The 27,568-nt window shown below is 48.9% G+C and overlaps 2 long non-coding RNA genes across 3 annotated transcripts; one reads left to right on the top strand and one right to left on the bottom strand.

Annotated features, from left to right (window-relative positions):
* Window positions 1-1,247: 1,247 nt before the first annotated feature.
* Window positions 1,248-3,203, bottom strand: LOC103346054 (uncharacterized). Of its 2 annotated transcripts, XR_011385030.1 has the most exons (3): window positions 3,029-3,195; window positions 2,427-2,623; window positions 1,248-2,263 (listed from the first exon to the last, which is right to left on the bottom strand). It is a non-coding gene; the product is annotated as an uncharacterized lncRNA (long non-coding RNA). The 2 variants fall into 2 exon arrangements; XR_007916542.2 differs by having other exon boundaries at window positions 1,248-2,623; window positions 3,029-3,203.
* Window positions 3,204-3,556: 353 nt separating this feature from the next.
* Window positions 3,557-17,686, top strand: LOC138847284 (uncharacterized). The gene is made up of 3 exons (XR_011385029.1): window positions 3,557-3,695; window positions 5,739-5,934; window positions 10,525-17,686. It is a non-coding gene; the product is annotated as an uncharacterized lncRNA (long non-coding RNA).
* The last annotated feature ends 9,882 nt before the right edge of the window (window positions 17,687-27,568 follow it).

Raw genomic sequence — 27,568 nt, 5'->3', positions numbered from 1 at the left:
GAGGGAGGAAAAGAGGGAGGGGGAAAAAGGGAGGGAGAGAGGGAGAGGGAGAGGGGGAGAGGGGGAGAGAGGGGGAGGGGGGGAGGGAGGGAGGGAGAGAGAGAGAGAGAGAGAGAGAGAGAATCTTCTTCTATCCACAGGTTCACTCCCCAAATGGTTGCAAACAGCCAGAGCTGAGCCAATCCAAAGCCAGGAGCCAGGAGCTTCTTCTGGGTCTCCCACGCAGGTGCAGAGGCCCAAGCACGTGGGCCATCTTCTACTGCTTTCCCAGGCCACAGCAGAGAGCTGGATGGGAAGTGGAGCAACCAGGACTTGAACTGGCACCCATATGGGATGCCGGTACTGTAGGCAGCGGCTTTACCTGCTACACCACAGCACTGGGCCCCTTACGGGACTTCGATGACTTCAGCAAGATGGTATCTCTGGATTTTTCCTTTGTAAAGTTCTCATTTTTAAAAATAAGCTTCATGGAGAGATGCTTTGAACCTACACAAGTGTCTCATTCCTGATACAACTTTCACTCACTAGATTCAGCAAACATTGACCTTTCTTGTCTGCTGACTGCCAGGTGGTGACCTTCTAATTTCCTTTTCTTTTAAAATGATGAGTGCATTCTATTCTGAGGAAGAGTTTCCTCTTCTTCCCATTTCACGAGAAAATAAAAGCCCACAGGAAACGCGTGCCACATGGCACTGTACGTTGCTGAACGTGGGCTGAAACAGCGATGCAGCGTGAGGTATTCTCCTTTACAAGACTTTGTATCTGGGCCGCTGCTGTGGCGTAGCAGGTTAAGTCACCCCCTGCAGCTCTGGCATCCCCTATGGGTGCAGGTTCCAATCCCAGCTGCTCCACTTCCCATCCAGCTCCCCACTAATGCGCCTGTCAAAGCAGCAGATGGCAGCCCAGGTCTCTGGGCCCCTGCCATCCACATGGGAGACCCGAAGGAAGCTCCTGGTCCCTGGCTTTGATCTGGCCCAACCCCGGTCACTGTTGCCATTTGGGGAGTGACCCAGAAGACAGAAGACCTCTCTGTCTTGCTCTGTAACTCTGCCTTTCAAATGAATAAATAATTTTTTTAAAAAAGACTTGTTCTCCAGATTTAAAGCAAACCAGAAATTGGAACATGAACAGACCACTGGAACAGATCAAGTCCCGAAGGGAATATTCAACAAATCGTCAACAAACAGGCAACGGCACAGCATCCGAAAAAAAAAAAAAATTAATTTGGAATCACACCTCACACCATATACTCAGTCCATTCCAAATGGATCAATGTTTAATTGAAAAAGACTACAAATCTAAGTGCTCACTAACAGAGTGTTGGTAAATTATGCTACCACCCTGCCATAAAACACTATGTATGTGAGGTGGAAAATGTATGATGAGCACTGTAAACAGTTATAGACTCATGCCGGCGCCGCGGCTCACTAGGCTAATCCTCCGCCTGCAGCGCCGGCACACCGGGTTCTAGTCCCGGTCGGGGCGCCGGATTCTGTCCCGATTGCTCCTCTTCCAGTCCAGCTCTCTGCTGTGGCCAGGGAGTGCAGTGGAGGATGGCCCAGGTCCTTGGGCCCTGCACCCCATGGGAGACCAGGAGAAGCACCTGGCTCCTGGCTTTGGATCAGCGCGGTGTGCCTGCCGCAGCACGCCAGCCGTGGCGGCCATTGGAGGGTGAACCAACAGCAAAAGGAAGACCTTTCTGTCTCTCACTATCCACTCTGCCTGTCAAAAATAAATAAATAAATAAATAAATAGTTATAGACTCATGCCCTGGATACACGAGGGCAAAAAAGCAAGGTGTGGGAATGCGTATGCACGCCGGCGTCACTGTGAGGGAGACACCCAGGGACCACAGAGCTGTCCTGGCTTGTGCACGCACAGCAATTCTGAACCCAGGGGCCCAGCGCTGTGGTGCGAGGGAGTCAGCTGACGCCTGCGATGCCGGCGTCCCACGCCAGCGCCGGCTGAGTCCGGCTGCTTCGCTGCTCTGCTCTGGATGGAGCCTGGGGAACGCAGAAGGCGGCGGCCCAAGTGGCTGGCGCCCTGCCTGTGGCACTGGCATCCCACATGGGTGCTGGTTCGAGTCCCGGCTGCTCCACTTCTGATCCAGCTCCCTGCTAGTGTGCCTGGGAAAGCAGTGGAAGATGGTTCAGGTTTGGGCCCCTGCACCCACGTGGGACGCCTGACTCCTTGCTTTCAGACAGGCCCAGTTCTGGCCCTTGTGGCCATTTTGGGAGTGACCAGCAGACGGCAGATCTTCTTTCTGTTAAAAAAAAAAAGATAAAAATTAATGAAAACCAGGTGGCCGATGGAGAGGCTGACAGATCGTGGGCGGACAGCACAATCCCACCCGCGCTGAAAAGTTTGCCTGCCCACACATTCCCACTGCCAGCGCCCCAGTGCCTCCCGGCACACGGAGATGGCACCTTCTCACCACCGAATCCTCCCCACGCCACCGGCGACATCCGGGCCGAGGTAGGTCTGCCAGGCGCGTCCTGCCCACTTCCTCATCTTTCCACGAAGGCTCCAGGTGCGCGTGAAATCTCCCGGGGGAGTCGGATCTGCGCACAGCAGCCTCCTCGGGTGCGCACCTCAGGCGTTCACTGTGGCGGCGGCTCCCTTGCTAAAGTCATTTTTTATTTTAAAAACGGAGAGCAAGGACGGCACCCGCCCATCTCAGAGCCCACGTAAGGATCGGGGTGCCGGAGCACCCACGCAGGACGCTGAAAATGCGTCGCTGTCTCATCGGGTGTGAGCACTGGTTCCAGCTGGAACCGGTGCAGCTCTCAGCCAGCCGGCTGTTATTCTGGGGGGTGGGCACGGGGCGCCAGGACCCGCCACCACGCACCATCGCTGGGCGCTGTCACCCCTCCCCGGAGGGAACCGGCCCATCGGCCGCGTCCTCGCGAGGAGATGCCCGCGCGATTTTCCGCAAAGCCAGGGTGCTGCTGTCTAAACCCCCCAGCGACGAGCAAACGTGGGGACCGCGGTCCGCTCCCCCCCGCGTGGGGGTGGGTGTGCGATTTACCTCCCTCAGACGGCGGGGGCCGGACCCCACCACCGGGCCAGGCCCCAAAACAGTCGCGGCCGCGGTCGGGGCCGGCGGAGCAGCGACGGAGGCGGGCGGGCTCCGGAGTCGGGGCCGGCGGCAGCGCGACCCGGCCCCACGGCCCCACGGCCCCGCAGCGCGCGGGCTCCCGCGGGCCCCGACTCCGGGCCGCAAACAGCGCCTCGGCCGCCCGGCCCGCGCCCGTTTTGTCTCCCTGCTGCTGAGTGGCTGCGGAGCCGCGATTAACCTTTCACCGCGGCGCTCTGTCCAATCAGAGGCCCGCTCTCAGGCCGCCGCGGGGCGAGCGGAGCGTGGGGGCGAGGAGGCGCGGCGCGGCCGCGGGTGGGATTCTTCAAGCGGCTGTGCGCCGTCGCCGCGGGCCGTGCGCGGGCTGCGGGCGAGCCGGGCGCTGCGCAGTCTCCGCAGGCGCCGGCGGGAGGGGTCGCGGAGGAGGCGCGGCGCGGCGCAGGCTGCTGCAGGCCCAGGTGAATGGAGTAACCTGACAGCGGGGACGAGGCGACGGCGAGCGGGAGGAAATGGCGGCGGCGGCGGCGGCGCCGGGCGGCACCGGGAGGCCTGGGCTGTGACGCGCGCGCCGGAGCGGGCTCCGATGGTTCTCGAAGGCCCGCGGCGCCCCGTGCTGCAGGTGAGGCGGACTCCCGCGGCGCCGCTTTGTGTCCGGGGCGGGGAGCGGCTCCGCCCGGCCGCGCTCCCGCCTCCGCGCGGAGGCCCGCGTGGGCGCCCTGGGCCCGCGCCGCGCGTCGGGGCCTGGCCGGGCCGCGGGGGCCGGCGCTGGCGGGCGGCGCGGCCTGGCGGGCCGGGGCGGCGCGGCCCCTCGGCCCCGACCCCGGAGCCGCCCCCTCCTCCTCCCGGGTGGGCTTGGGAGGCGCAGGAGGGCACGCGGGGCCTCCCCACGCCGAGTTGGCCCGGTCCTCCGTGCTCGCGCCCAGCGCCTCGGGGCGCGGGGCTTTTGACAGGTCCCGCTCGGCGCCCGAAGGGGGTGCGGACAGCGCGGCGGTCGGGGCGCGTGCAGCCCGGGGCCCTACGCTGGCCCCGGGGGGCTCCCTCGGGGGACCCTGCCTGCCTGCTGGCAGGTGACCAGATCCGCTGCTCCTGGCCTTAGCTGTTCTTGGCGCCAAGATGCGCGGCCCCTGGGAAGGAGCCGGTTTCCGATTTGGGGGAACCCGTGTCTGGCTGAGGTGACTTGGCCAGCCGGGCCGTGCTGACCACCTGGGTTGCGGAAGGTGGTCCCGGCCGCCGGGGATGTGTCACTGACAGGCACGGCGAGGGGTCTCTGGACCGGCAGGTGAAACACCTGACCTGATGAAGAAGCCTCGCTGAGCTCTGAGCCTGTGGCTCCCGCAGTGTTCACACGCAGCCCCGGGGGAGGGAGGGCCGAGCTCAGGGGCTCAGCGGCTTGGGAGACAGTTTTTAAAGATGTGGTTGACAAAGGTGAACGAGAGTGAAAATCACTGCCACAGACATCCAACGCTGGGAACGGAAATAGCCATCCTAACCACGCACTTGATAGTTGAAGAGGTTCTGCAGGAGCCTCTTAGCCATCCGTAGTTTTAATGTATAAATATCTTTGAGAACTGACTTAGATCGCAGTCTTTTTCTAAGCCACCTGTGGCCTGTGTAACTCACGACATGCAGATGTCGCGTCCAGATGAGCATATGAGTCTGAAAACTTCATTTCAGGGCATATTTGATAAAACTGTGGATCAGATGCGCCGAAGATTGCTTTTAGTGCAGTCGCTGCAACCAGGATAACAAAGATAATGGCACGAAAATCCTTTTAAGGACAGATAGTTCTGATCTGAGAAGACAAGACCTTTTCCTGCGATTATTTTAGCAGTGTTTCCTCTGTGTGAGGTTAGGCTCCTGCTCCTGCAGCCCTCGCGATCCGTGTGTGAGTTGTGTAGCAAGGCTGATGTGCTGTTGCTGGGCCCTGCTGTTTCCATTTTAGAAGACATTTCCTGCAGTGTTGTGCGGCCTAGTGCTTCGTGGGGCTGCTCGTGGGGGCACTGGTGGGGTGGTGCCCGCCCGCCTCAGCGGGGGTGACTTACCGCACCCGGAGACTTTACTCTCTGCTGCTCCCTGGCATGGTGATGCTTCATAGCCGTTGTCTCACCGTGACCCTAAGGTGGGGAGTCGCGTTTCCACTCACCCGTGGCAGGGGAGCAAGTGCTTCCTTAGCACCCCGACACACTCTGTGTTCTTGTGGTACAGGCCAGGAACCCAGACTCCGTGATGGCTGCCCCAAGCTGTGCGTCTCAGAGTGGCAGAGCCAGAGCTGAGTGATGGTTGATTTCAGTCTTTGCTTGCACACTCTCTGCATTGCACTGCTGTTCCAAGTAGATGTTAGGGGAACAGTCCGCCTGCCGCCTAGGAAGTCCTTGGTTCATACTGTGGGATGAGTGAAGCTCTGTTTGGTCATGAATGTTCAGGTGACCTCTAGTTTTTTGTTTTTGTTTGGATTCTTACATGAGGAAATGTACCATAGGAACCGCTTTTAAATGCACCTGTCAGCGGTATTAGGTACACTCACAGTTGTATTGCATCTGTGACCACCATTCATCTCCAGACCTTCTTATTCCTCGCCTGGGACTCTGCCCCCTTAGACAGCTCCTCATCGTTCCACCCTCTCCTCCATGCTCAGGCAAGCCATTCTGCTTTCTGTCTCTAGGAGGTGACTGTCTGGAAGCCTCGTGTTCGTGGAATCATGCAGTGTTTGCCTTTTTGTGGCCGGCTTGTTTCACTCAGCGCGGTGTCGTCAGAATTTCCTCTCTCAGCTGAGTGATTCCATCGTCCGTATCGATGGCCCCAGGTCAGGATTTCTCAGCGGGACCGCAGTGCGAAAGCAGCACACAGTCTGGAGAACCGTACGTGGAAATCTGAACTCTGGTCTTTTCCGCGCGTGGCAGAGAGCAAAGCTGCCAGTCAGCCCCGCGATCACACGGTGGAGCAAGTGTTAAGTGTATTTTCAACTCAGGATCTTTGTGTTGTGATGGGTTCATCAGGACGCAACCTGGCCCTAAGTTGGCACCGTGTTCTGTGTGTACTTGTTCACCTGTTGGGGGCCACTTGGGTCTTCGCCTGTCTTTGGACTCCTGTGAATACTACCCGGAGTGCGGGTGGGTCCGGCCCGTCGGAGTCTCTGCTCCCCTTTTTTGGGGGGACACACCTGGAAGTGGGCCGATTGTTTCTTGCGCAGCAGAACACTGGAGCCAGGGTTTCTTGCAGTGGGAGCTTCTCTCTGGCTCTCCCACACAGTGACGACTTCCTGCACCAGTTCCTCCGTGTCGGTTATAGACTTGTCGCCTGGAGGCCCGGGCTGGGCTCCACTCGTTCTTAGGCTCTTGGTTCCTGTCCCTGCGTCTTGCAGTGAATTTAGCTGAATTCGTTTGATCACACGTGAAGCGTGTGAAGACACTGGGAAGGTCTGAGTTTAACTTGTGTAAACAGAAAGTGGGAGCCGAGTGACGTGTTTTGTTTGCCTTGTGCTGTGCTGTGTGGGCCTTCAGAGCGTAGCTGAGCCTGCAGGCCCAGTGGATGCATGTGTGTTGCGCCAGCTCTCGCCATGGACTGCTTTGGAGTATTTCTCTCTCGTGCACTTGGGACTTGTGTGATTTCCTTGGTATTTACTGCCGTAGCCTGTGGGGTTTGGCCCTTCTAGTGCTTGTTTTCAGATTCTTGATGTTTACCAAATGCTTCGCATGCAGAAGGCTGGTTTTCAGTTCTCACTGATTGCTGCTGTGGACTCTGGGCTGGGTACATTCTGTGCAGAGATGGCACCTTGTAGTCTGCTGCCTTTGAGAGAGGACTTGAGTGCTCTTATAATACTGGAAAGGTGTTCAGTGGGACTTTGAGGATGACGGGCTTGGTAGGAGTAGATCATGAAGGAGAGGACCGACAGTGAGCACAGGGATGACTGAGCCTGCAGGTAACTGCAGTTGGCTGCTTCTCCTTTTAGTTTGTCAAAGTGAAAGAGGAAATAGGACTAATTATAGTTGACGTTGATGAATGAAAGGAAGTAAACCAGTTAATCAGGAGAGGCAGATTGTTGTATGAAGAATAATCGTTTGGGTTTATACATGGAACAGCATTAACAGTACATGGGCAGAGTGTTTCACGTTTTACACAGGACTCACATGCCATTTCAGACAAAGGAAGGCCTCAGGTGTGATGGGGAAGCTTGAGTAACGCGGGTGAGACCTGCTCTGGTTTGTTCACTACAGGTGGCGTCCCTCAGGGTCACTTGGCTTATTCAGGCTGTGTCAGCCGCCACACGGCAGTATCCGGAGTGGACTCTTCTAGACAGTATAGGCGGTCAGGGTTTCCAAACGGTGATTTGCCGCCAGTCTTCAGGAATGAGTGTTCACCTAAACAGTGGGACTGCTTGTATGGTGATGTACACTGGATAAATGAATGAATTCAGAGAGAAGAGCATTATTTTTGAGCCATAGCTGGTGGAGTTGAGATTTTCAGTCATGTTAGAAAGCCTTTGTTAAAATAAGTTTTGAGGGGCTGGTGTAGTGGCGCAGTGGGTAAAGTTGCCACCTGCAATGCACCAGTTCAAGACCTGGCTGTTCCACTTCTGATCCAGCTCCCAGCTAATGCTCCTGGGAAAGATGGCCCAAGTGCTTGGGCTTCTGTACCTTTGTGGGAGACCCAGATGGAATTCTTGGCTCCTGGCTTCAGTCTGGCCTAGCCTTTGGTGTTGCAGCCATGTGGAGACTGAACCAGCAGATGGAAGACCTCGTCCTCTCTCTGTGTGTACGTATGTCTGTCTGTCTCTTTTTCCCTCTCTGCCCCTCTATATTATCCTGCCTTTCAAATAAATAACTACATCTTTCAAAAAATTCAGCACAAAATGACTTACACATTTATTTAGAAGTCAAGAAATGTTGGTACCTTAATGTGTGTAGTTACTATACATTTTAAGTAGAAAAAATTGTGACTAAGAAAATGCCACACAGTGCATTGTCCGAGGACGTCAGTAAGACTTACTAGACACAAAACAAGACAGGCGTGGGCAGGTGTTTGTCCTAGTGTTGGAGCACCAGGGTTCCATACCTGCACCCACCTCTTGACTCCAGCTCCCTGCTGATGCAGACCCTGGGAGGCAGCTGTGATGGCTGTCGGCTCCCAGGATCGGTTCTGGCCCGAGTTTCGAAGACCCTGGTGGAGTTCCAGACTCTCCCTTTTCCTCCCAGCTGCTGCGGGCTCTTAGGGAGTGAACCAGTGGATGGGAGCTCTCTCTGCTCAAGTAGGTCAGTCAGTGATAATGCGAACAAAAACACATGACAGGCCTAAGTCTGGCCTTCGGGATTTGATTTTTTGAGGCTTGTAATGACATTAAATGCTCTTGGTTTTGTTAAGGTTTATAGAATACTAAAGATTTCATGCTTCATGGCTATTGATGGCCATCTAGGAAGTGCTTTGATTTATGGAGTGAATAAATTATACTTTTATGAAAAAATATTTGAGAGGCAGAGAAACAGAGGGCTCCCACTCCCCACCCCCTGCCCTCGGATTCACTCTCCAAATGACTGCAGTGGCTGAGGCTGGGCTGAGGCCCAAGCCTGGAGCCGGGAATGCGGTTCAGGTTCCCCTTGTGCGTCACCTGCTGCGTTGTCAGGAGGTGAACACAGGTGTCCAGATGTGGGGCGTGAGCATCTTGACCTGCACCGGTGAAACCTCTCCCCCTGTGATGGCTTTGGCGTTTAGAAGCTCACCGTTTTGTGGGGAATGATGTTTGTGTGTGAGGCTTTAAAAAAAGGTCGTTACTGTTAAGACTTTGGGACCAAGCCCACTGCCCTTGTGGTTAGGGAGCTGGGTGGGATTGTGAGTATAGAAACATTGTAGACTAAGGGAAGTACGGAGGAAGAAAATTGCTACAGAATTGCAACTTTGTTGGCATCTAGACAGTTTTCATTGCTGAAGGCAGGTTAACCCGGATTGTTGTGGTCGTTTTAAGTGACAAAAATTCAGGATAAGTACCTGGCTCCTGCGATTGGATCAGTGCAGTGCGCCGGCTGCAGCGCGCCAGTTGTGGTGGCCATTGGAGGGTGAACCAACGGCAAAAGGAGGACCTTTCTCTCTGTCTCTCTCTCTCACTGTCTACTCTGCCTGTCAAGAAATTAAAAAAAAAAAAAAAAAAAAAAAAAAAAAAAAGGAAAACCCTTTTGGGGCTTAGAAAATAAGGTCAGTCAACCAATTCAGAATTTTAAAACATCGTTAAAGAACTTGAATAATGAAAGAAAGATCTCAATTTAAAAGCTTCCCTTGGAAATAAGATAGCAAGGTTCTCCGAATAAGGAGCCAGGTCTTCCGCAGGAGGAAGGACAATGGTGGACTTGTGGGATACAGTGCCTTGGGGTGTTCTGAGTTCAGGATTTGTCTTCCTTCTGTGGGTAGCAGCCTGGGCGGTGAGGATTAACGTGGAGCCCAGGCCTGTCCGTTGTGCACATACTGCTGCACCGCCATCCTCATGGGAAGCGCCCACTAGGGTGATTTAAGCCTTTTCCCCTTTGCAAAACCAAGTGTTAACATTTTATCCCAGCATTGTAGGGGTGTTTCTGAGCAAATGTTCGGTGTCAGAGAGACCAGGGTTCAAATCATGGTTCTTCCAGTGTCTGGCTGAGTGTCCCTGGTCTCAATTTATCATCTGTGAGCTATTGTGATGGTAGTGTCTATCTCTCTCTCTCTCTCTCTTTTTTTTAAAGATTTATTTATTTATTTATTTGAAAATCAGAGTTAGAGAGGTCCTCCATCCACTGGTTCACTCCCCAGATGGCCGCAATGGCCTGAGCTGTGCAATGCGAAGCCAGGAGCCAGGAGCTTCTTCTAGGTCTCCCATGTGAGTGCAGGGGCCCAATAACTTGGGCCATCTTCTGCTTTCCCAGGCATAGCAGAGAGCTGTGAATTGGAAGTGGAGCAGCCGGGTCTTGAACCGGCGCCCATATGGCTCTACCCACTGTGCCACAGTGCCGGCCCCTCTACCTCTTGAGGTCGGGGGGAAAAAAGAGTTTCTTAAACTCTTAGCCCAGTTATTGGCATTTGAAAAACTTAGATGATATTTTCCCATAAATTTATAGTTTTTTTACCTATAAGTTTTTTCCTTTATTATTTTTTCTTTGACATTTTGCTGTATTTATAATGTGATTAGATTATGCCATGGTGGGGACAAGTGCTAGTATTGAAATGTGTATCTAGAGTTATATGGGGGCTTTGAGAGTGCTGTTTCAGATGTATTTTCTGTGAAGCTTGTCCACACTGGTTCAGCTGCCTTAGGTGGGTCTCTGTACTAGAAGCACTGTGTCTGTGTAACTGTTTTTCATTATTCACCTATTGTGTTCACACACACAATGAATGTATCAACCTCAAAACTACACTTAAAACCAGGGTAGAGGCTGGCACTGTGGCGCAGCGGTTAAAGCCCTGGCCTGAAGCACTGGCATCCTCTGTAGGTGCCGGTTCTAGTCCTGTCTGCTCCTCTTCTGATCCAGCTCTCTGCTATGGCGTGGGAAAGCAGTGGAAGATGGCCCAAGTCCTTGGGCTCCTGCACCCATGTGGGAGACCCAGAAGAAGCTCCTGGCTCCTGGCTTCGGATCGGCTCAGCTCTGGCCATTGCAGCCATCTGGGGAGTGAACCAGCAGATGGAAGACCTCTCTCTCTGTCTCTACCTCTCTCTGTAACTCTTTCAAATAAATAAAATAAATCTTTAAAAAAAAAAAAAAACAGGGTAAGCTTTCTATATGTGTTTCATATGCACTTGATGTAGACCAATGGTTCTTATTTTCTGGAGACTTTTTTGATTTGATAAAAGATACAGTTCTTATTCCCAGAGAATACACATATAAATAGACTCATAATTTTACACAGAATTGTAGGTGGTCCAGAGTCCTAAACCCCACCCATAGACATTTGGTTCAGGCTATGTCTACATGTACAGGATGAGTATTGGTTAATTTAAGAACAACAGCATAATTCTGGATAACGGAGGCAGATGTGGTTGATGGAACTGAGTGAGGAATGTTAACATAATAAATGATTTAGAAACCTGTGTTCTAGTTTGGCTTTATGTCTAACTAACTTGCCGTGATTAAGGGTGTGTTGCTTGGGCTGTTTAAGTTTTCTAGTAGAGTGAGTGGATGCACTGGGTCTCAAAGCCATCTTGCGGTCAGTGGTCTTTGAAATGCTTCTGCAACTGACGCCTCCATTTCAAGTGGAGATTCTGCTACATTTGAGACACGGAAAGGAGAGACCACATTTATTGAGCATTAAGGTTTGTATGTAGTGAGCATAAGAAGGGAAATGATGGAGTTCTGAGGAGTTCTAAGCAGGAGATGTAAGTTGAAAACCCTGGGAAGTGAGGCCTGAGAACTAGCTCCAGTCAGGTTTTGCCTGTGTGGACCGCAGGACCTTGACGGGACAATGGAGGCTCTCATCTTCTGTGCATCTGGTATAGCTCCATCCCTGGTCGTCAATGAAAGAGGGACAGTGCAGCAAAGAGCACAGGGTCTGATGGGCACCCTCACTTTTTGGGGGGTGAAGCCCTGATCTGTTGGCATTAGGGCCCTTATTTAAAAAAAAAATTAAAACTTTTATTTGAAAGAGATAGAGAAAGGGAGATTCCTGTTCATTGGTTCACTTCCTAAATGCCAACAACAGCCAGAGCTGGACCAGGCTGATACCGGGAACTGGGAACTCAATCCAGGTCTCCCATGTGGTTGCAGGGAGCCAGGTCCTTGAGCCATCAACTGTGCCTGCTGGGCTCTGCATTAGCAGGAAGCTGGAATTGAAGTGGAGTTGGAGTTTGAGCTTAGGCACTGATATAGGGTATGTGTGTCACAGGTGGTGTCTCAACTACTATGTCAAATGCTTGCCATCCTCATTAAAATATATATATATATTTGAAAGGCAGAGTGACAAAGAGAGAAGGCTCTTCCATTCTCTGATTCACTCCCCAAATGGCTGCAACAGCTGTGGCTGGACGAGGTTCAAGCCAGGAGCCAGGAACTCCATGTGGGTTGCCCACATGGGTGGCAAGAACTGGCACACTGGCAGGGAACTGGATTGGAAGCGCAACGTGGGATATGGGCATCCCAAGCTGTGGCATAACCCGCTGTGCCTTAATCCCTGTCCCAAGGTACTGCATTTTGATGGAGAGTCATGTACTTTCTATAACTAAACATTACAAAGGAAAAGCCCAATTTCAAAATCTTGATATTTTCCTGTTTCATATGACAAACTTTATTAATCTTAGACTAAACATGATTGTATTTTCAGGACAGTACAGCATTTTGCTGATAGAACTATATGAATGGATAACAGGACAGTCTACATTGGCATTTAAATGTAGCGTATGAATGGAAGCTACATTGAACTGGACTTAAAGCAAGCTGACATTTCTAAATTTTTTTTTTTTTAAGATTGTATTTATTTGAAGAGCAAAGTGGGGAGGGGAGAGAAAGAGAGAAAGAAAGAAATAAGGAGAGAAGAAGGGAAAGAGAGAATTTCCATGCCTGGTTCATTGGTTCATTCCCCAGATGGCTGCAGTAGCCGACACTGGGCCAGGCAGGATCTAGGAGCTGCTTCTTGGGTCTCCCATGTGGGTGGCAGGGGCCCAAGCGCTTGGGCCATTGTCCACTGCTTTTCCAGGTACATTGGCAGTGACTTGTACCTATATTCCGATTATAGGATGCCAGCATTGCAAACAGTGACTTAACCTGTTGCACCACAATGAGCACGCTACTATTAGTATCTTAAGAAGAGTAATCTTTTTGGTTATATAATATGGATTTTAGTTTCAGACCTTCCTCAATAAAATAAATGAAATGAGGCATTGCCAGGTAGTACTTTCTGTTTGAAATATGTTATAAAAAAAAGTTTCCTTTGACGTATTACAGGCCTCTGGAGGAATGCACATACGTGTGTGTGTGTGTGTATAAACTTTTTTTTCAGAGACTGCAGGACAAAGTCTGTAAACCTCTGGCTGTTCCGTTGCTCAACATTAGGAGGATTCCAGGGATTTTTCTGTTTTCACACATGAGTTGAGTTTGTACTTCTGTCCAAGAGTAGGGAGATATGTACTTTTCTTAAATTCAATATCTTGGATAGTCATGAATGAAATAAGTTCTAAGAGTGCAGTACAGGGCAGGCATTGTGGTATAATGGTTGAGCTGCCACCTGGGATGACCACATTCCGTACTGGAGCGCTGATTCAAGTCTTGCTGCTCGGCTCCCAGTCGAGCTTCCTGGTACTGTGCACCGTGGGAGGCAGTGGATGACAATCAAGTGCTTGGATCCCTGCCACCCATGTGGGAGACCTGGGTGGAGTTCTGAGAGCTCTTGGCCTGGCTGTTGTAGGCATTTGGGGAGTGAACCAGTAGATGGAGATGCTTGCTTTTTGTCTGTCTGTCTCTCCCTTCACTTCAAATAGATGAAAAAAAGAAGAAAGTGAGAAAATTGGGGCCAGCGCTGTGCCATAGTGGGTAAAGGCACCAGCATCCCATATAGGTGCCAGTTCAAGTCCCCACTGCTCCTCTCCTGATCCAGCTCTCTGCTATGGCCTGGGAAAGCAGTAGAGGATGGCACATGCTTGGGCCCCTGCACCTGCGTGGGAGACACAGGGGGAGGCTCTGTGTCAGATTGGCCCTACTCTGGCCATTGGGACCATTTGGGGAGTGGACCAGAAGACAGTAGATGGAAGACCTTTTTGTCTCTCTCTGTAGCTCTGCCTCTCAAAAAAATTGAAATTTGAATAAAAAATTAACCTTAGAACTCACCTTGAAAGTTAGTGGTGCATTAGGTTGTCACATCTATGGAAACAGAACTGCAGGGTAACTGTTGTAGGTAACCTGAAGGGGAGGGAAGGTATCAGTTCTGTTTGTGAGTGCCGTCTTTCTGAGAAGTACTCCAAGTGAGTAAGCCTTAGCTGGCAGCCTGGAGACACCTTTTCTATGGAGCTCTTGATGGGTGAAGTTTGCTAAAATGGTATTTGATCTGTGTTCAGCTTTAATTGTGGACAAAACTAATTTTAGGCATGATTATGTTGAAGTCTAAACATAGTATATCTATGTTACAGATTTAGAGAGACCTAGAATTTTGCTTGGTTCATACAGTAGTACCTGGAAAGAATGGGAGTAAATTTGCTGTTCATCATAGATTCTGGGCTGTTTCAGCATGTTAGAGGCTTAAGGGCAGAGGAATTTCTTGCTTTTTTATTTTTTTATTACCTAAGACAGAATTGTACACCTCTGCACTAGCATCTTCACATAAATCATCCTCAGTCTGGAAGTTTGCTTCCAGTTTTAAAAGTAATACATGTACCATTGAAGGACATTGTAAAACGGGAGAAGTTTGAAGGAAAAAGAAAGCTTGTAACCCTGTCGTCAGTTGTTGGGTCAATTGTTCTTCCTTCCTCTCTCCTCCCTTCCTCCCAACCTCCTCTCTTCTTTTCCTTTCTCTAGTTTTTGACGAAAGACACAATCATGATCTTACTGTAAGGAAAAATGTTCTGCTTTTTTTTAAATACCATAACATAAAGCATTTTATTCATTATAATTTCCATCATCACTTTCACTGGCTGATTTGAATTGCGTTCTATAGAGCGCACCATGGCTTACCAAACCATTCCCTTATTCATTGTCAGGCTGTAGATTTGCAGGGGAGGGTGCATGTCTTTGCTATCATAAATGATAATGGTGCAGGGAGCATTTCTGTGTGGAGGTGTTTTGTAGTAGTGCTGTAGGCTTACTTCATGTGCAAAGATTTTTAATTAACTAGACAGGGATGACCATTAAAATAAAATGTAAATATTTCTGTTGTGTGTTTAACTATCTGAAGATACCAGTATTTTTAAAAAGTAATTAATTAATTAATTTTAAGTTTTTTATTCAGTGGGAGAAATGCATAAAAGAGAGGGAAACCTGGATTCACGCCAGAGTACCAGGAGCCGGCCACGTGGAGGAGCATGCAGGCCAGAAAGCGTGGGGCAGGGGCCCGAAGGCACGGGGGCAGCAAGCGGGTCCAGTGCTAAAGGAAAAAGGGCCACCGTGCCCCAGGCCTTTAATCCACTTCCAAAGGGGAGTGGTTAATTAGCCTGCTTGGCCGGACACCAGTATTTAAATTCTTGAAATTATTATCTTTTTTTCTTTTTAGTTACTCAATCTTTGGCTTGACCCTGACCTTCGTCTTTCATTTTTATACATGTTAATACTTGATTCTAAGTGCATAATAAATGTACAGTAGATATTTTAGACACTTCCTACCTTTATATTTTACATTTTCAGAATGTATCCATTTTATTATTTCTTGTCTATATACATAACAGTTCATTGCCTAAGAAGCAGTTCTGTGAAGTAATGTTTTCAGTGATGTCCATGTGGCCATAAGTAACACGTATGTTTTGTTTGTTTTGCCTTGAAAGAGAGTTAGAGGATTGAAAGCTTACATTATGTGCTGTATTTTGTGATTTAATTTGTTTGATTTCCATCTTAGTGTAAATTCATAATGACTAGGTAGTTTGGAATGTAAGAGAAGAAAAAACTTTTCCTAACTCTCTCAGATTCTTTTTCTGTGGTCTGCAAATGAAACAGAGAAGTCAGACCTAACGCGAGAAAAGGTTTACAAGTAGTGTTGGCGTCAGTGCTTTCACGTGCACTGAGGGTTCAAAGAAAAGTGGAATTCCAAAGAAGCACTCAGGCTTCTGTATCAACACAAAGTGATAGGTTGTGGGGTGACAGAGCAAGGCCGGGGCTTCTAAGGGCTGAGAAAGTGTGTGACAGTGGCTAGGAAATGTGCGGAGTGAGCCCACAGTAGGTGAGGGCTATCTGGTAAGGGCTGTTTTTTGCAGGTGCATTTTGTCACCACCTTCCTCTGTGTGGTGGTGTTGGGGGGGCGGTGTCCTCCTCTTCCTGGTTCTGGTGGGGCCGGCAGAGAGCTGCTCCTGGATCTGTTCATTCTTAATTGCCTGCAGCTGAAAGTCATCTGTGTGCCAGGATGACATATGTCCCTGTCCCCTTCAGGAGGAGGAAGTGTCTCAGGCTAATCTGGCAAAAAATGGCGTGTGAAATTTTGCACAGCTTTGCTGTATATGAGAATGCATTTTCTGTGATGAAGAAGTAGTAAAATATTCTAGGTTTTCTTTAAAAGACGCCTTACAGTTCTAAGAGTTAAAAAGTTGTAAACTAGGTTGTAGGTAGAGGCAGCGGTGTGGTTTCTAAAACCTCCATTTTTAAAAAGATTTATTTATTGTTATTTGGAAAGCAGAATTAGAGGGAGAGAGAGTGATCTTCCATCTAAGTGGCCGCAATTGCTGGGGCAATGCCAGGCTGAAGCCAGGAGCCAGGAGCTTCATCTGGGTCTCCACGTGGGTGTAAGCACTTGGTTCATCTTCCACTGCTTTACCAGGCGCATTAACAGGTACTCAAACAGGCACCCTACATGGGTGCCTGTGTTGCAGGTGGCAGCTTAACCCACTGTGCTACAGCACCAGCCCCCAAACCACCATTTTTTAAATAAACATTTTTAAAACTTTTATTTAATAAATATAAATTTCAAAAGTACAACTTTTGGATTATAGTGGCTTTTTCCCCCATAACTTCTCTCCCACCCACAACCATCCCTTCTCCTGCTCCCTCTCCCATCCCATTCTTCATCAAGATTCATTTTCAATTCTCTTTATATACAGAAGATCAACTTAGTATATACTAAGTAAAGATTTCAACAGTTTGCACCCACACAGATACACAAAGTATAAAGTACTGTTTGAGTACTAGTTTTAGCGTTAATTCCATAGTACAACACTTTAAGGACAGAAATCCTACATGAGGAGTAAGTGCACAGTGACTCCTGTTGTTGATTTAACAATTGACACTCTTATTTATGACGTCAGTAATCACCCGAGGCTCTTGTCATGAGCTGCCAAGGCTATGGAAGCCTCTTGAGCTCACAAACTCTGACCTTATTTAGACAAAGTCATAATCAAAGTGGAAGTTCTCTCCTCCCTTCAGAGAAAGGTACCTCCTTCTTTGATGGCCCATTCTTTCTGCTGGGATCTCACTCACAGAGATCTTCCATTTAGATGATTTTTTTTTTTTTTATTCACAGTGTCATGGCTTTCCATGCCTGAAATACTCTCATGGGCTCTTCAGTCAGATCCGAATGCCTTAAGGGGTGATTCTGAGGCCAGAGTGCTGTTTAGGGCATTTGCCATTCTATGAGTCTGCTGTGTATCCCGCTTCCCATGTTGGATCGTTCTCTCCCTTTTAATTCTTATCAGTTATTATTAGCAGATACTAGTCTTGTTTATGTGATCCCTTTGACACTTAATCCTATCATTATGATCAATTATGAACTGAAACTGATCCCTTTGACTAGTGAGATGGCATTGGTACATGCCACCTTAATCAGATTGATTTGGAATCCCCTGGCACATTTCTAGCTCTACCATTAGGGGTAAGTCCAAGTGAGTGTGTGCCAAACTGTACATCTCCTCCCTCTCTTATTCCCACTCTTGTATTTAACGGGGATCAATTTTCAGTTAAATTTAAGCATCTAAGAATAATTGTGTGTTAATTAAAGAGTTCAACCAATGGTATTAAGTAGAACAAAAAAATACTAAAAGGAATAAAATAGTAAGTTGTTCCTCGACAGTCAGGACAAGGGCTGATCAAGTCATTGCTTCTCATAGTGTCCGTTTCACTTCTACAGGTTTCCTTTTAGGTGCTCGGTTAGTCGTCACAGATCAGAGAACATATGATATTTGTCCCTTTGGGACTGGCTGATTTCACTCAGCATGATGTTTTCCAGATTCCTCCATTTTGTTGCCAATGACTGGATTGATTTCTTTCTTTCTTTCTTTCTTTCTTTCTTTCTTTCTTTCTTTCTTTCTTTCTTTCTTTCTTTCTTTCTCTCTCTCTCTCTCTCTCTCTCTCTCTCTCTCTCTCTTTCTTTCTTTCTTTCTTTCTTTTTTTGTTACTGCTGTATAGTATTCTATAGAGTACATATCCCATAATTTCTTTATCCAGTCTCTGTTGATGGGCATTTAGGTTGATTCCATGTCCTAGCTATTGTGAATTGAGCTGCAGTAAACATTGAGGTGCAGACATCTCTTTTATTTACCAATTTAATTTCCTTTGGGTAAATTCCAAGGAGTGGGATGGCTGGGTCATGTGGTAGGGCTATATTCTATATTCAGGTTTCTGAGGAATTGGCACACTGTCTTCCATAGTGGCTTTACCAGTTTGCATTCCCACCAACAGTGGGTTAGTGTCCCTTTTTCCCCACATCCTTGCCAGTATCTGTTGTTTGTTGATTTCTGTATGTAAGCCAATCTAACCAGGGTGAGGTGAAATCTCATTGTGGTTTTGATTTGCATTTCCCTGATGGTTAGTTCCCTGAACAGTTTTTCATGTGTCTGTTGGCCGTTTGGATTTCCTCTTTTGAAAAATGTCTATTTAGGTCCTTGGCCCATCTCTTAAGTGGGTTGAATAAACATTCATTTATTTATCTGAAAGGCAGAGTTATAGAGAGAGGGAGAGAGAGAGAGAGAGAAAAAGAGCAAACTTTTCCATTTGTTAGCTCCCACCCCAGCCGCTGGGGCTTATAAAAGTTCTTCTGATGGTGTTTTAATGTTCAGTGTTCCTGTCATGTCTGTTTTCCCCTTTTGTTTACATGCGACTTTTGGAAGTTGAGCATTTTGGGCTTCATGAGAGTAGTGATGAAATCTGGACATACTATTAGTAAAACTAATAGACTCTGTGGCACAAAATAAAATGGGTGAGTTGGAAGTTTTCTTTTGCCAATGTTGAAATCTCCCTGGGGCATTCTAGATGCCTTTAGGCTTCAGACTGGCAGGGTTGGCTGCCTCTCGCCAGGCTTTGCAGGGGTGCAGCCTCTCTAATGCATTTAGCTACTCCTGCGGGTTAAGCTTGTCCGCAGGCCTGAGTGCTTGTAGCACATCTTTTTTTTTTTTTTTTGACAGCAGAGTGGACAGTGAGAGAGACAGAGAGAAAGGTCTTCCTTTTTGCCGTTGGTTCACCCTCCAATGGCCGCCGCGGCTGGCGTGCTGTGGCTGGCGCACCGCGCTGATCCAAAGCCAGGAGCCAGGTGCTTCTCCTGGTCTCCCATGGGGTGCAGGGCCCAAGCACTTGGGCCATCCTCCACTGCACTCCCTGGCCATAGCAGACAGCTGGCCTGGAAGAGGGGCAACCGGGACAGAATCCGGCACCCCGACCGGGACTAGAACCCAGTGTGCCGGCGCCGCAAGGCGGAGGATTAGCCTAGTGAGCCGCGGCGCCGGCCACACATCTATTTCAAAGTTACTTTATGTTTTGCTTTTTAAATATTATTTTTAAAGATTTTGTTGATTTGAGAGGTAGAGTTACCATGAGGAGAGACAGAGAAAGGTCTTTCATCTGTTGGTTCACTCCCCAAATGGCTGCAACAGCCAGAACTGTGTAGGTCTGAAGCCAGGAGCCAGGAGCTTCCTCCAGGTCTCCCACATGGATACAGGGTCCCAAGCTCCTGGGCCATCTTCTGCTGCTTTCCTAGGCCATAGCAGAGAGCTGGGTCAGAAGAGGAGCAGCTGGGACTAGAACCAGTGCCCATATGGGCTGCTGGCACTGCAGGCAGAGGCTTAACCTATTGCACCACAGCACTGGCTCCCCTTATAAATATTTTTAAAAGTTATTTTTATTTTAACTCAATCCAGGTCCTCCATGTGGGCCGCAGGGACCCAAGTACTTGGGCCGTCATCTGCTGCCCCTGGGTGAGCATTAGCCAGAAGCTGGAATTGGAAGTGGAACCAGGACTCAAACCAGATATTCCGATATGGGGTACTGGCATTCCAAGTGGCATCTTAACTGCTATGCCGAATGCCAGCCCCATATTTCAGTTATTTTAAAGGGACCTATGAGCTGGATTTTGTAAGCTTGTAATTTAAGTCATGGTCATCACTTAAAGTTAGAAAGTGACTTATTGGTTTTGTGTGTCATATAAAATAAATTGCCGTTGCACTTGGTGTGGTGTCATTCTAATATCTGTATAGAATTGTCTAGGTAAATAATTCGGGTAATTAAGCGATGATTTTGTAACAGCTGAGTCACACTGAATTTTAAAGGGTTGCAGCTCATGATCTTGGTTGTGGTGTTACTAGAGAAGAGGTGAGTTGACAGAGAACCCACCTAGCGTGGGGCACACCGAGGCCCTGTAGCGTGTGGGCTTTGCATCTGACCACTGGTCGTGGTACTGAGTGGAATTAAAAAGCCAGTGAAGTCTGAGATGGCCTTGGAAACAGAAGCTGCCTGGCTGGGAGATGGGAGGCGTGCTGCTGGGAATGTCCTCGTGTACCGTGGTGTCTGTCGGCGCAGTAGTCTCCAAGGCGGATTCCCTGGGGGAGAGGCAGTTTCACGTGGAGAACTGTTCCCTGTGTCTAATTGGGTTGCACTAGCAAGTCTGTTTCTTTCCCTCCCTCCCTCCCTCCCCCCACCTCCCTCCCTCCCTCCAGTTGTGTTAGATAATAGTAATTTTTTACAGGGCAGGTCTTTCAGGTGTGTACGGTCATCTTGTCTCCTAATGGACACCCAGATCATTTTATGAGGGATCTTATTCTTCTAAGTTGCATATGAAAATTTTATCAAGTAGCGTATTTTTTATTGTTGGTGTTAGCAAATGAGTTGTCTCTTCTGAAATACTCTCTCTGGTTGCTTTGAGGTTACCTAGGGTATGAATTAACACAGACTTGGAAGCTGAAAGGACTTAGAATCAGCATTTATGGTAAATATGTATATTCTAAAGTAGTGTTAAGGTTGCCTCATTCTGCTTTGTTTACATCTTAGGAAAACACATTTATTTGTATGAAATGAGGAAGTGTGTCCTCTCTGGGAGTGTCCTAAAGCCCGAGAGTAAGTGCAGAGACCACAGCCCCTGGGTTCCTCCCAGCTGGCGAGAGTGGGGGCCTTGGGTGAGCCCCGGGCATCCACGCAGCGTGGTGGCAGGCCCGCCGGAATCCACGTGTGCTGGTTACAGCTTTCCTGTAGCAACAGCCGGTGCTGTCTTAGCTTTGACTGACAGTCTCTTGTAGGAGAGCCACCCAAATTCCAGTTTCTTTTCAACATTGTTGAATGTGTTCTTGAAGTCTTTTATTCGTAAACACATCCTAGAAGAGTCGATGGTGTAGGTTTTACTGCTCTTTGAACTTGTGCTTTTAACTGTGTTCTGGGAAAGTGGAGGTGCTCATCGGTTTCATCCGCGTGGGAAAGACTGGCTGCCAGGGAGTGTTGCTGTCTCAGCCACCTGCCTCTTCTGGTGACCACCTTTATTTCTCTCGAATATGCAGGTCTAGGAAGGGACACATAATTATTTCTAATTTTTCTGTAATCTCTAAAGTGCTGTCTTTGGATTTTATTTTCTTCGTTTGAATTCCTTGTATTCATTTTGAAATCTTTTCTTGAATTTCTCTCTAGTGTTTTGTTGCCCCCAGATCCCTGGGAGTTAGGCATGCTGCTGTTGCAGCTCCTTCTCTTGTTCTTTGTTTTAGGAGAAGACTTGGTACCCTAAAATAACTCAAATGTCCTTTGTTTAAGGTTTCATGTAATCAAATAATGGCCTTTGATTCACTTGTCGTGTCACAGGTCTCTCTGTACGTGTGTGTATGTTCAGTTTACAGGAATCTTAAACGTGGCTGTTTTTGAATTTATTTTTAGAGCAGAAGCTTGCGCATGCTGTGATTTTCCAATAAACTGCTCTCACAGTGTCAGAGTGCAGTTCAGACAGGAGCAACCCGGAGGCCTCAGACATTGAAATGGGAAATCTGTGATTGATCGAAACTGTGTGGAGAGAGGAAGAGAGCTTGTATTTTACTTAGATATTTCTGAGTTAGTAATAGATACAAGTTATGAAACAGCCTCTCCAGTGTCACAAATATAAATTGTTTGAACAGAAGTTTAAAATATGTAGTTGTAAAATACATATCACATCGGGTTATTTTTTGGCGGTGCCAAAGCCGTTAATGATTGTTCCTCCATGAAACTGTAGAATGTTTACTTACCAGTAAAGATTCAGAGGTTTTTGTTATGGCCAAGTTTAAACATCCCAAAGAAAGTAAAAACTGGCAAAATTATAGGGATTTCTGTTTGCACGCTATTAGATTGCCCATTGAGTTTTTGAATCTTGGATTTGATTTCCCTAAGTAGAAAGTACATTATCAGTGCCAGCCTCTGTGTATTAGATGAATGAAAATTAACTTAAATATTATGACCTTATGGGAAATGTAACTGGGAGGATTAAATTGCTGCCCTCCACTTCCTTGTAAGTCCTGTCTCTGCACCCGCCCTTCAGAGCTGGTAGGAGGGGCTAGATGTGCATCTCCAAACCAAATGGAAATTATCTGCAACTATCCATGGTGCTGTTGTTCCACTGTCGTGTGAACATCCATGAATCTCTGACTCATAAATATTTATCAGAAGTTTACTGACATACATGTGAGACATTAGAGTAGGAAGTTTAAGAGGTACCATGAACAAGGCGCACATCTTGTTCCTGCGGAGAGTGTGTCCAGGGAGAGTAGGCTGTGTGTGGGGGGGTCTGTTGTGTGAGTGTATGTAACATGTAAATTGTGAAAGCACATAGAAGCTGTTGGAAGGTCTTTATGTCACTCAGGTGGACACTGTTTTCATGCCACAGACTTGCGTTGTTTACTGTGTCCTGGGCACGGCTCTGTGTAGTGAGTGATAAAGCAAGAGTAAGACTAACAGTTGCAGACTGGTGCTGTGGTGTAGTGGGCTAAGCTTCCGTCTGCAACGCCGGCATCCCCTATGGGTGCTGGTTTAAGTTCCGGCTGCTCCTCTCCTGATCCAGCTCTCTGCTATGGCCTGGGAAGGCAGTGGAGGATGGAATGTGCTTGGGACTCTGTGTCGGGGACTGGGAGGGAGCTCCTGGCGCAGGATCTGCATAGCTGCAGCCTTTGTGGCCGTTTGGGGAGTGAACCAGTAGATGAAAGACCTCTCTCTGTCTCTCCCTCTGTCTGTAATTCTACCTCTCAAATAAATAAATAAAATCTTAAAAAAAAAAAAAGACAAACAGTTGCTCAAGGAAATCCTAGTCTAATTGAACATATTTAAGTGATAATAGAGATTTAAAATAAATGATCTGAGTAAGAATTCTTTTAACATGACAGAAGTACACTTTAGCCTATGGATTAGACAGGATTCCCAAAGCCTGTATAGTATAATTATTTGGAGCAGTTGAGTTGAGTGTGTAGCAGTAAGATTAAAATGCAGGGTTCAGTACTTAGATGGTCGGTTAGGGCCTTCATCTTCGTGGAGGTCGATGGGGAATGGTGTGAGGCAGAGACGGGACACTGCTCTAAGTGGGCGAGTGATCTGAGCGGGAGGGTGGGGTGGCAGAGGGTAGGCAGTGATGGGCAGGGCATCGTCTGGGGCCAGATGTCACAGAGGGTGGGCTTTGATTGGTTTCCTATTTTAATAGATCCAGTTTCTCTTCTGCAGATTCCCTGATAGTTTGCTTTATTTTCTTGCACATTGTTCTTCGTGAAAGCTAAGAGCCCTCATGTTTGGTGGTTGCACGGCTCAGTCTCACTTCTGCTTAGTCCACTCTGAGAATTCTTTTCATGGTGCGGTTGGTCTGCCTTCGCTTAGCTGGAGCCTGGATGCTGACGAGTGAGTACCTTCCGTTTCACTGTTGCTTGGTGTTCACATTTATTCCCAAGTTGATCCTTGGAAAGCTCCACCTGCCTTTTTTCAAACTTTGCCCAAGTTGTGCGTGAGATGGGGAAATTTATGAGAACTCTGATTTCTGAGGGAAAAAAAATGAGCTGTGACGGGATGCCAGGAAGCAGCGTGGAAGGCGAGTGAACTTACCGCTCCCCTGCGGAGCCCTTCACCTGTGGGTTTCGGGGTGCAGGGTCGTCGCGCGGGGTGAGCTCCTGTCTTGAGGTGAGGCTGTGCATGAGCAACAGTGGGGGTGGGGCTGCTTTCCAGCTGAGGTTTGTTCTCCTCTGGGGGTCTTGGCCTGGCTTCCCTGGCCTGCCGTCTTCCTTTGTGGTCTTCCTCTTGTTTTCAAACAGAATTTCTTCCCTCCTTGGTTTACTAAGGAGGGAAAACTGTCCAGATGTTCCCCAGTTTGATTGTTTCTGAAACAAGTATTTGATTCTTGGCAGTTTTTAAAAGTATTTACTGACACCAAAAAGTGGAAAAACACACAGCTCATCAAGACGAATAAGGAGATTTCTGAGTCGCAGCGGTTCTCAGCGGCTTCTAGGTGGAACGCGCCGCGGTGGCTCCGAATGTGAGCGGTGCTGGCGGCCTCCTGGCTGCAGACAGCTCTGCGCTCCCTGGGCCCTGCACATCCTGACTCCTCTCTGCTTCCTCTGGCCCTGCCGCTTCTCTTACTTCCTTCTGTTCGCTCCGTTCTGTTTAGGTTCCTTTTTCTCCTCTTTGTTTGCTTATACATTTTTATTTTACCTCTTCATTTTGTTTGAAAGGCAGAGAGACAGAGCTTCCATCTGCTGGTTCACTCTCAAATGCCTGCACCAGCCGGTGCTAGGCCAAGCCCAGAGCCAGGAACTCCATCTGGGTCTCCCCTGTAGACAGCAGGGATCCATCTTTTGATCTGTTGAATCATCACCCGCTGCTCCCAGGGTACTGGGAGGGGAGCCGGGACCCAACTCGGGCACTCCCCTGTGGGATGCGGGAGGCCGAAGTGGTGAGAAGTACCTAGGCCTTTACCAGAAGCAAGGCATGGTGGTTTAGAGGATCATTTGTTTGCTTTTGTTCAGCAATCAGTTCAGCTCAAGCTGGCTTGGACAGTAGGGGTTTACTTATTGGCTCATGTCGTTGGAAAGTCTAGTGTGAGTCTGGGTTTTAGGTAGGGCCCACTTCCTTTACTTCTGCTGTCTGCAGCGCTGCTTTTATCCTAAGGCCAGGCCTTTGGGTGGGTGTAGGGTCATTTCAGCAGCAGGTCGGCTTGATAATTTCCTTAGCTATGTTCAGAGGGAAGCAGAGTTTCTTCTCTCAGCCATCAATCAAAGTGCTAAACTTTGCTGTTGGGTTAGCATGAACCAGTTCCCTTTGCTAATGGGGGTTGTGTGCCCACGGGCTACTCTGGGTGACTGGCAGATGGCAGACAGTAAGCTCAGAAACTGGAGCCTTAGTGGCTTCAGTGAGCTGCTCTGGACTGAGACCCAGCAAGCTTGGACGAGCGCAGTGTGGACATTAGAGACAGCAGATTCAGCCGGCATCGGGCCCCCCTGAGAACATAAAGGAGGGAAGCAGTCGTCTGTGGTTGAGCAGGAAGATTTTTGCTGCAAGAATACAAACAGGACAGACTGTGTACGTCACCGTCTTGCCCGCTTGCTGTGTTGGTTGTACACACTGCACCTGCATATACACTCTGCAGATGAGCTTCTTCCACCATGGCCTTTTCTCCCTAGGACTCACTGTATAACGCCCAGGAAGAAAGATCCTTTTCTTACCACAGTGCAGTGGTTAAGCAGGGAGTTTAATCAGCAATTTAAAACATAGCCTGCGGGCCGGCGCCGTGGCTCACTAGGCTAATCCTCCACCTAGCAGCGCCGGCACACTGGGTTCTAGTCCTGGTCAGGGCGCCAGATTCTGTCCCGGTTGCCCCTCTTCCAGGCCAGCTCTCTGCTGTGGCCCGGGAAGGCAGTGGAGGATGGCCCAAGTGCTTGGGCCCTGCACCCCATGGGAGACCAGGAGAAGCACCTGGCTCCTGCCTTCGGATCAGCGCGGTGTGCCGGCCGCAGTGTGCCAGTCGTGGCAGCCATTGGAGGGTGAACCAACGGCAAAGGAAGACCTTTCTCTCTGTCTCTCTCTCTCACTATCCACTCTGCCTGTCAAAAAACAAACAAACAAACAAAACACATAGCCTGCGTAAGCAGATTCATACAGGCAGAGGGTGGCGTGGTGGTTACTGGGGGCAGGGGGAGGGGAGGGGGAGCTGTTGGTCAGGGGCTCCGCCCCTGCTGTTTGTAGATGAGTAAGTTCTAGATCTAATGTGCAGCATGAGGCCTTAAAGGTGGTACTATATTGTACACTTGTGTTTAGTGCTGAGAGTAATCTCAAGTGTTCTCACCACACTGAGAACAGGTAAGGAGTTGGCTATGTGAATGACTTGACCATGACCATCAGGTCACGATGTATGTGGCAGGCAGCATGCTGTGTGCCTTCACAGAGCCAGTTTCAGTTTAAAAGCGTGTCCTTTGTTCTCGTCTCTTACAGAGTCACGCCTGAGATCAGGAATTGCATTTAGTTGTTGGGTTTCTTTGTAGCCTTCTTTAATCTGGAAATTTCAGTTTTTCTCTGTGTTTTATGATATTGACATTTTGAAAGAATGTAGTCCCCTCCTCCCCTTTCAGAATTAAAGTGTTGCTCTCATTTTTAGACTTTTCTGGAGCTGCTAGTTATTACTTTGATTATCCACACGAAAGGAGATGACAGATGGGGAGCACGGTGCTGCTGGTGCCTAGTGTGTCTGGCTTCTGGAGGTGGGGAGCAGGTTTGTACATCACTGCCTGCTTGCTCCTTCTGCCCACCACCAGGGTTAGGCTTGTTCCCCGATGCCTCCCAGCAGGTGGTGAAACATGAGGGCTAGGGCTGAGGGTGAATAGTCCTGCGTAGCAAGCAGCTTGCCATCGTGTGGAAGTATGGTGGCACCGTGAGAATGGTAGCCAGTGCCAGTGCCTGCAGATCTTAGCGGGAGGCCCTCGGACAGGAAGCTAAGTGAAATACATCTCCACGTGGGCTTCGCGGCAACTCTGTTGAGAAAATTCTGAAGTCCTGAGTAACCAGGAAGGGTGATGTTGGGGTGGGGAAGGGAATGGCCGTTGGGGCCTTGATCCCAAACAGAGCGAACAGGTAATTTCTCAGGAGGAGCACTCTGATCCAGGCTCTCTTTGATCCAGGGAGAACCGTGGCTTGATGGTTTCTGCTGAAGTGCTGTGTTGCGCCTTGCTGGCGGCTTTCCTCCAAGAAGGTGGGTGTGAAGGCCGTGTGCTCTGCTCCATGCCTCTGCGCTGAGGCCCCCGGCCCCTGCAGCAGTGTGGCCTGCACCGTGCACTGGAGGTAGCACTACAGGTGGGACTCCTGTTGGCTCAAGTCCTCTCTGCAGCCAGAATTGGGTTTTGTCCAAACTGTGCACAAAGCAGACCACACTGGAGACTTCCTGCTGGGTAGAGACGGCCGTGGTTCCGCGCACGTTAGGAGATGAGCTGAGTCTGCAGTTCAGAGGGGATGGAGTGGACACTTAAATGCTACGAGGGACGAGCACCTCTGCCAACGGTGGGCTTGGATTCACTGACCCTCTGCAGGCTGGGAACTGGAGCAAGACTTATTTTACGTAGTTGAACTTATCTGTGGGAAAACCTTTATTGAAGTACAGGAGAGTGCTAGGAAGCCATGAAAAAACTGTTATGGAACTCTGTGCTTTGTTTTATCTAGATACATGTTGAAATAGTTGGTGACCTAT

The sequence above is a fragment of the Oryctolagus cuniculus genome, chromosome 20 (genome assembly GCF_964237555.1).
Source record: "Oryctolagus cuniculus chromosome 20, mOryCun1.1, whole genome shotgun sequence".
Taxonomy (NCBI): Eukaryota; Metazoa; Chordata; class Mammalia; order Lagomorpha; family Leporidae; genus Oryctolagus; species Oryctolagus cuniculus.
Note: the sequence above shows the minus strand (reverse complement) of the source record. Positions and strands in the feature narration are given on the sequence as shown.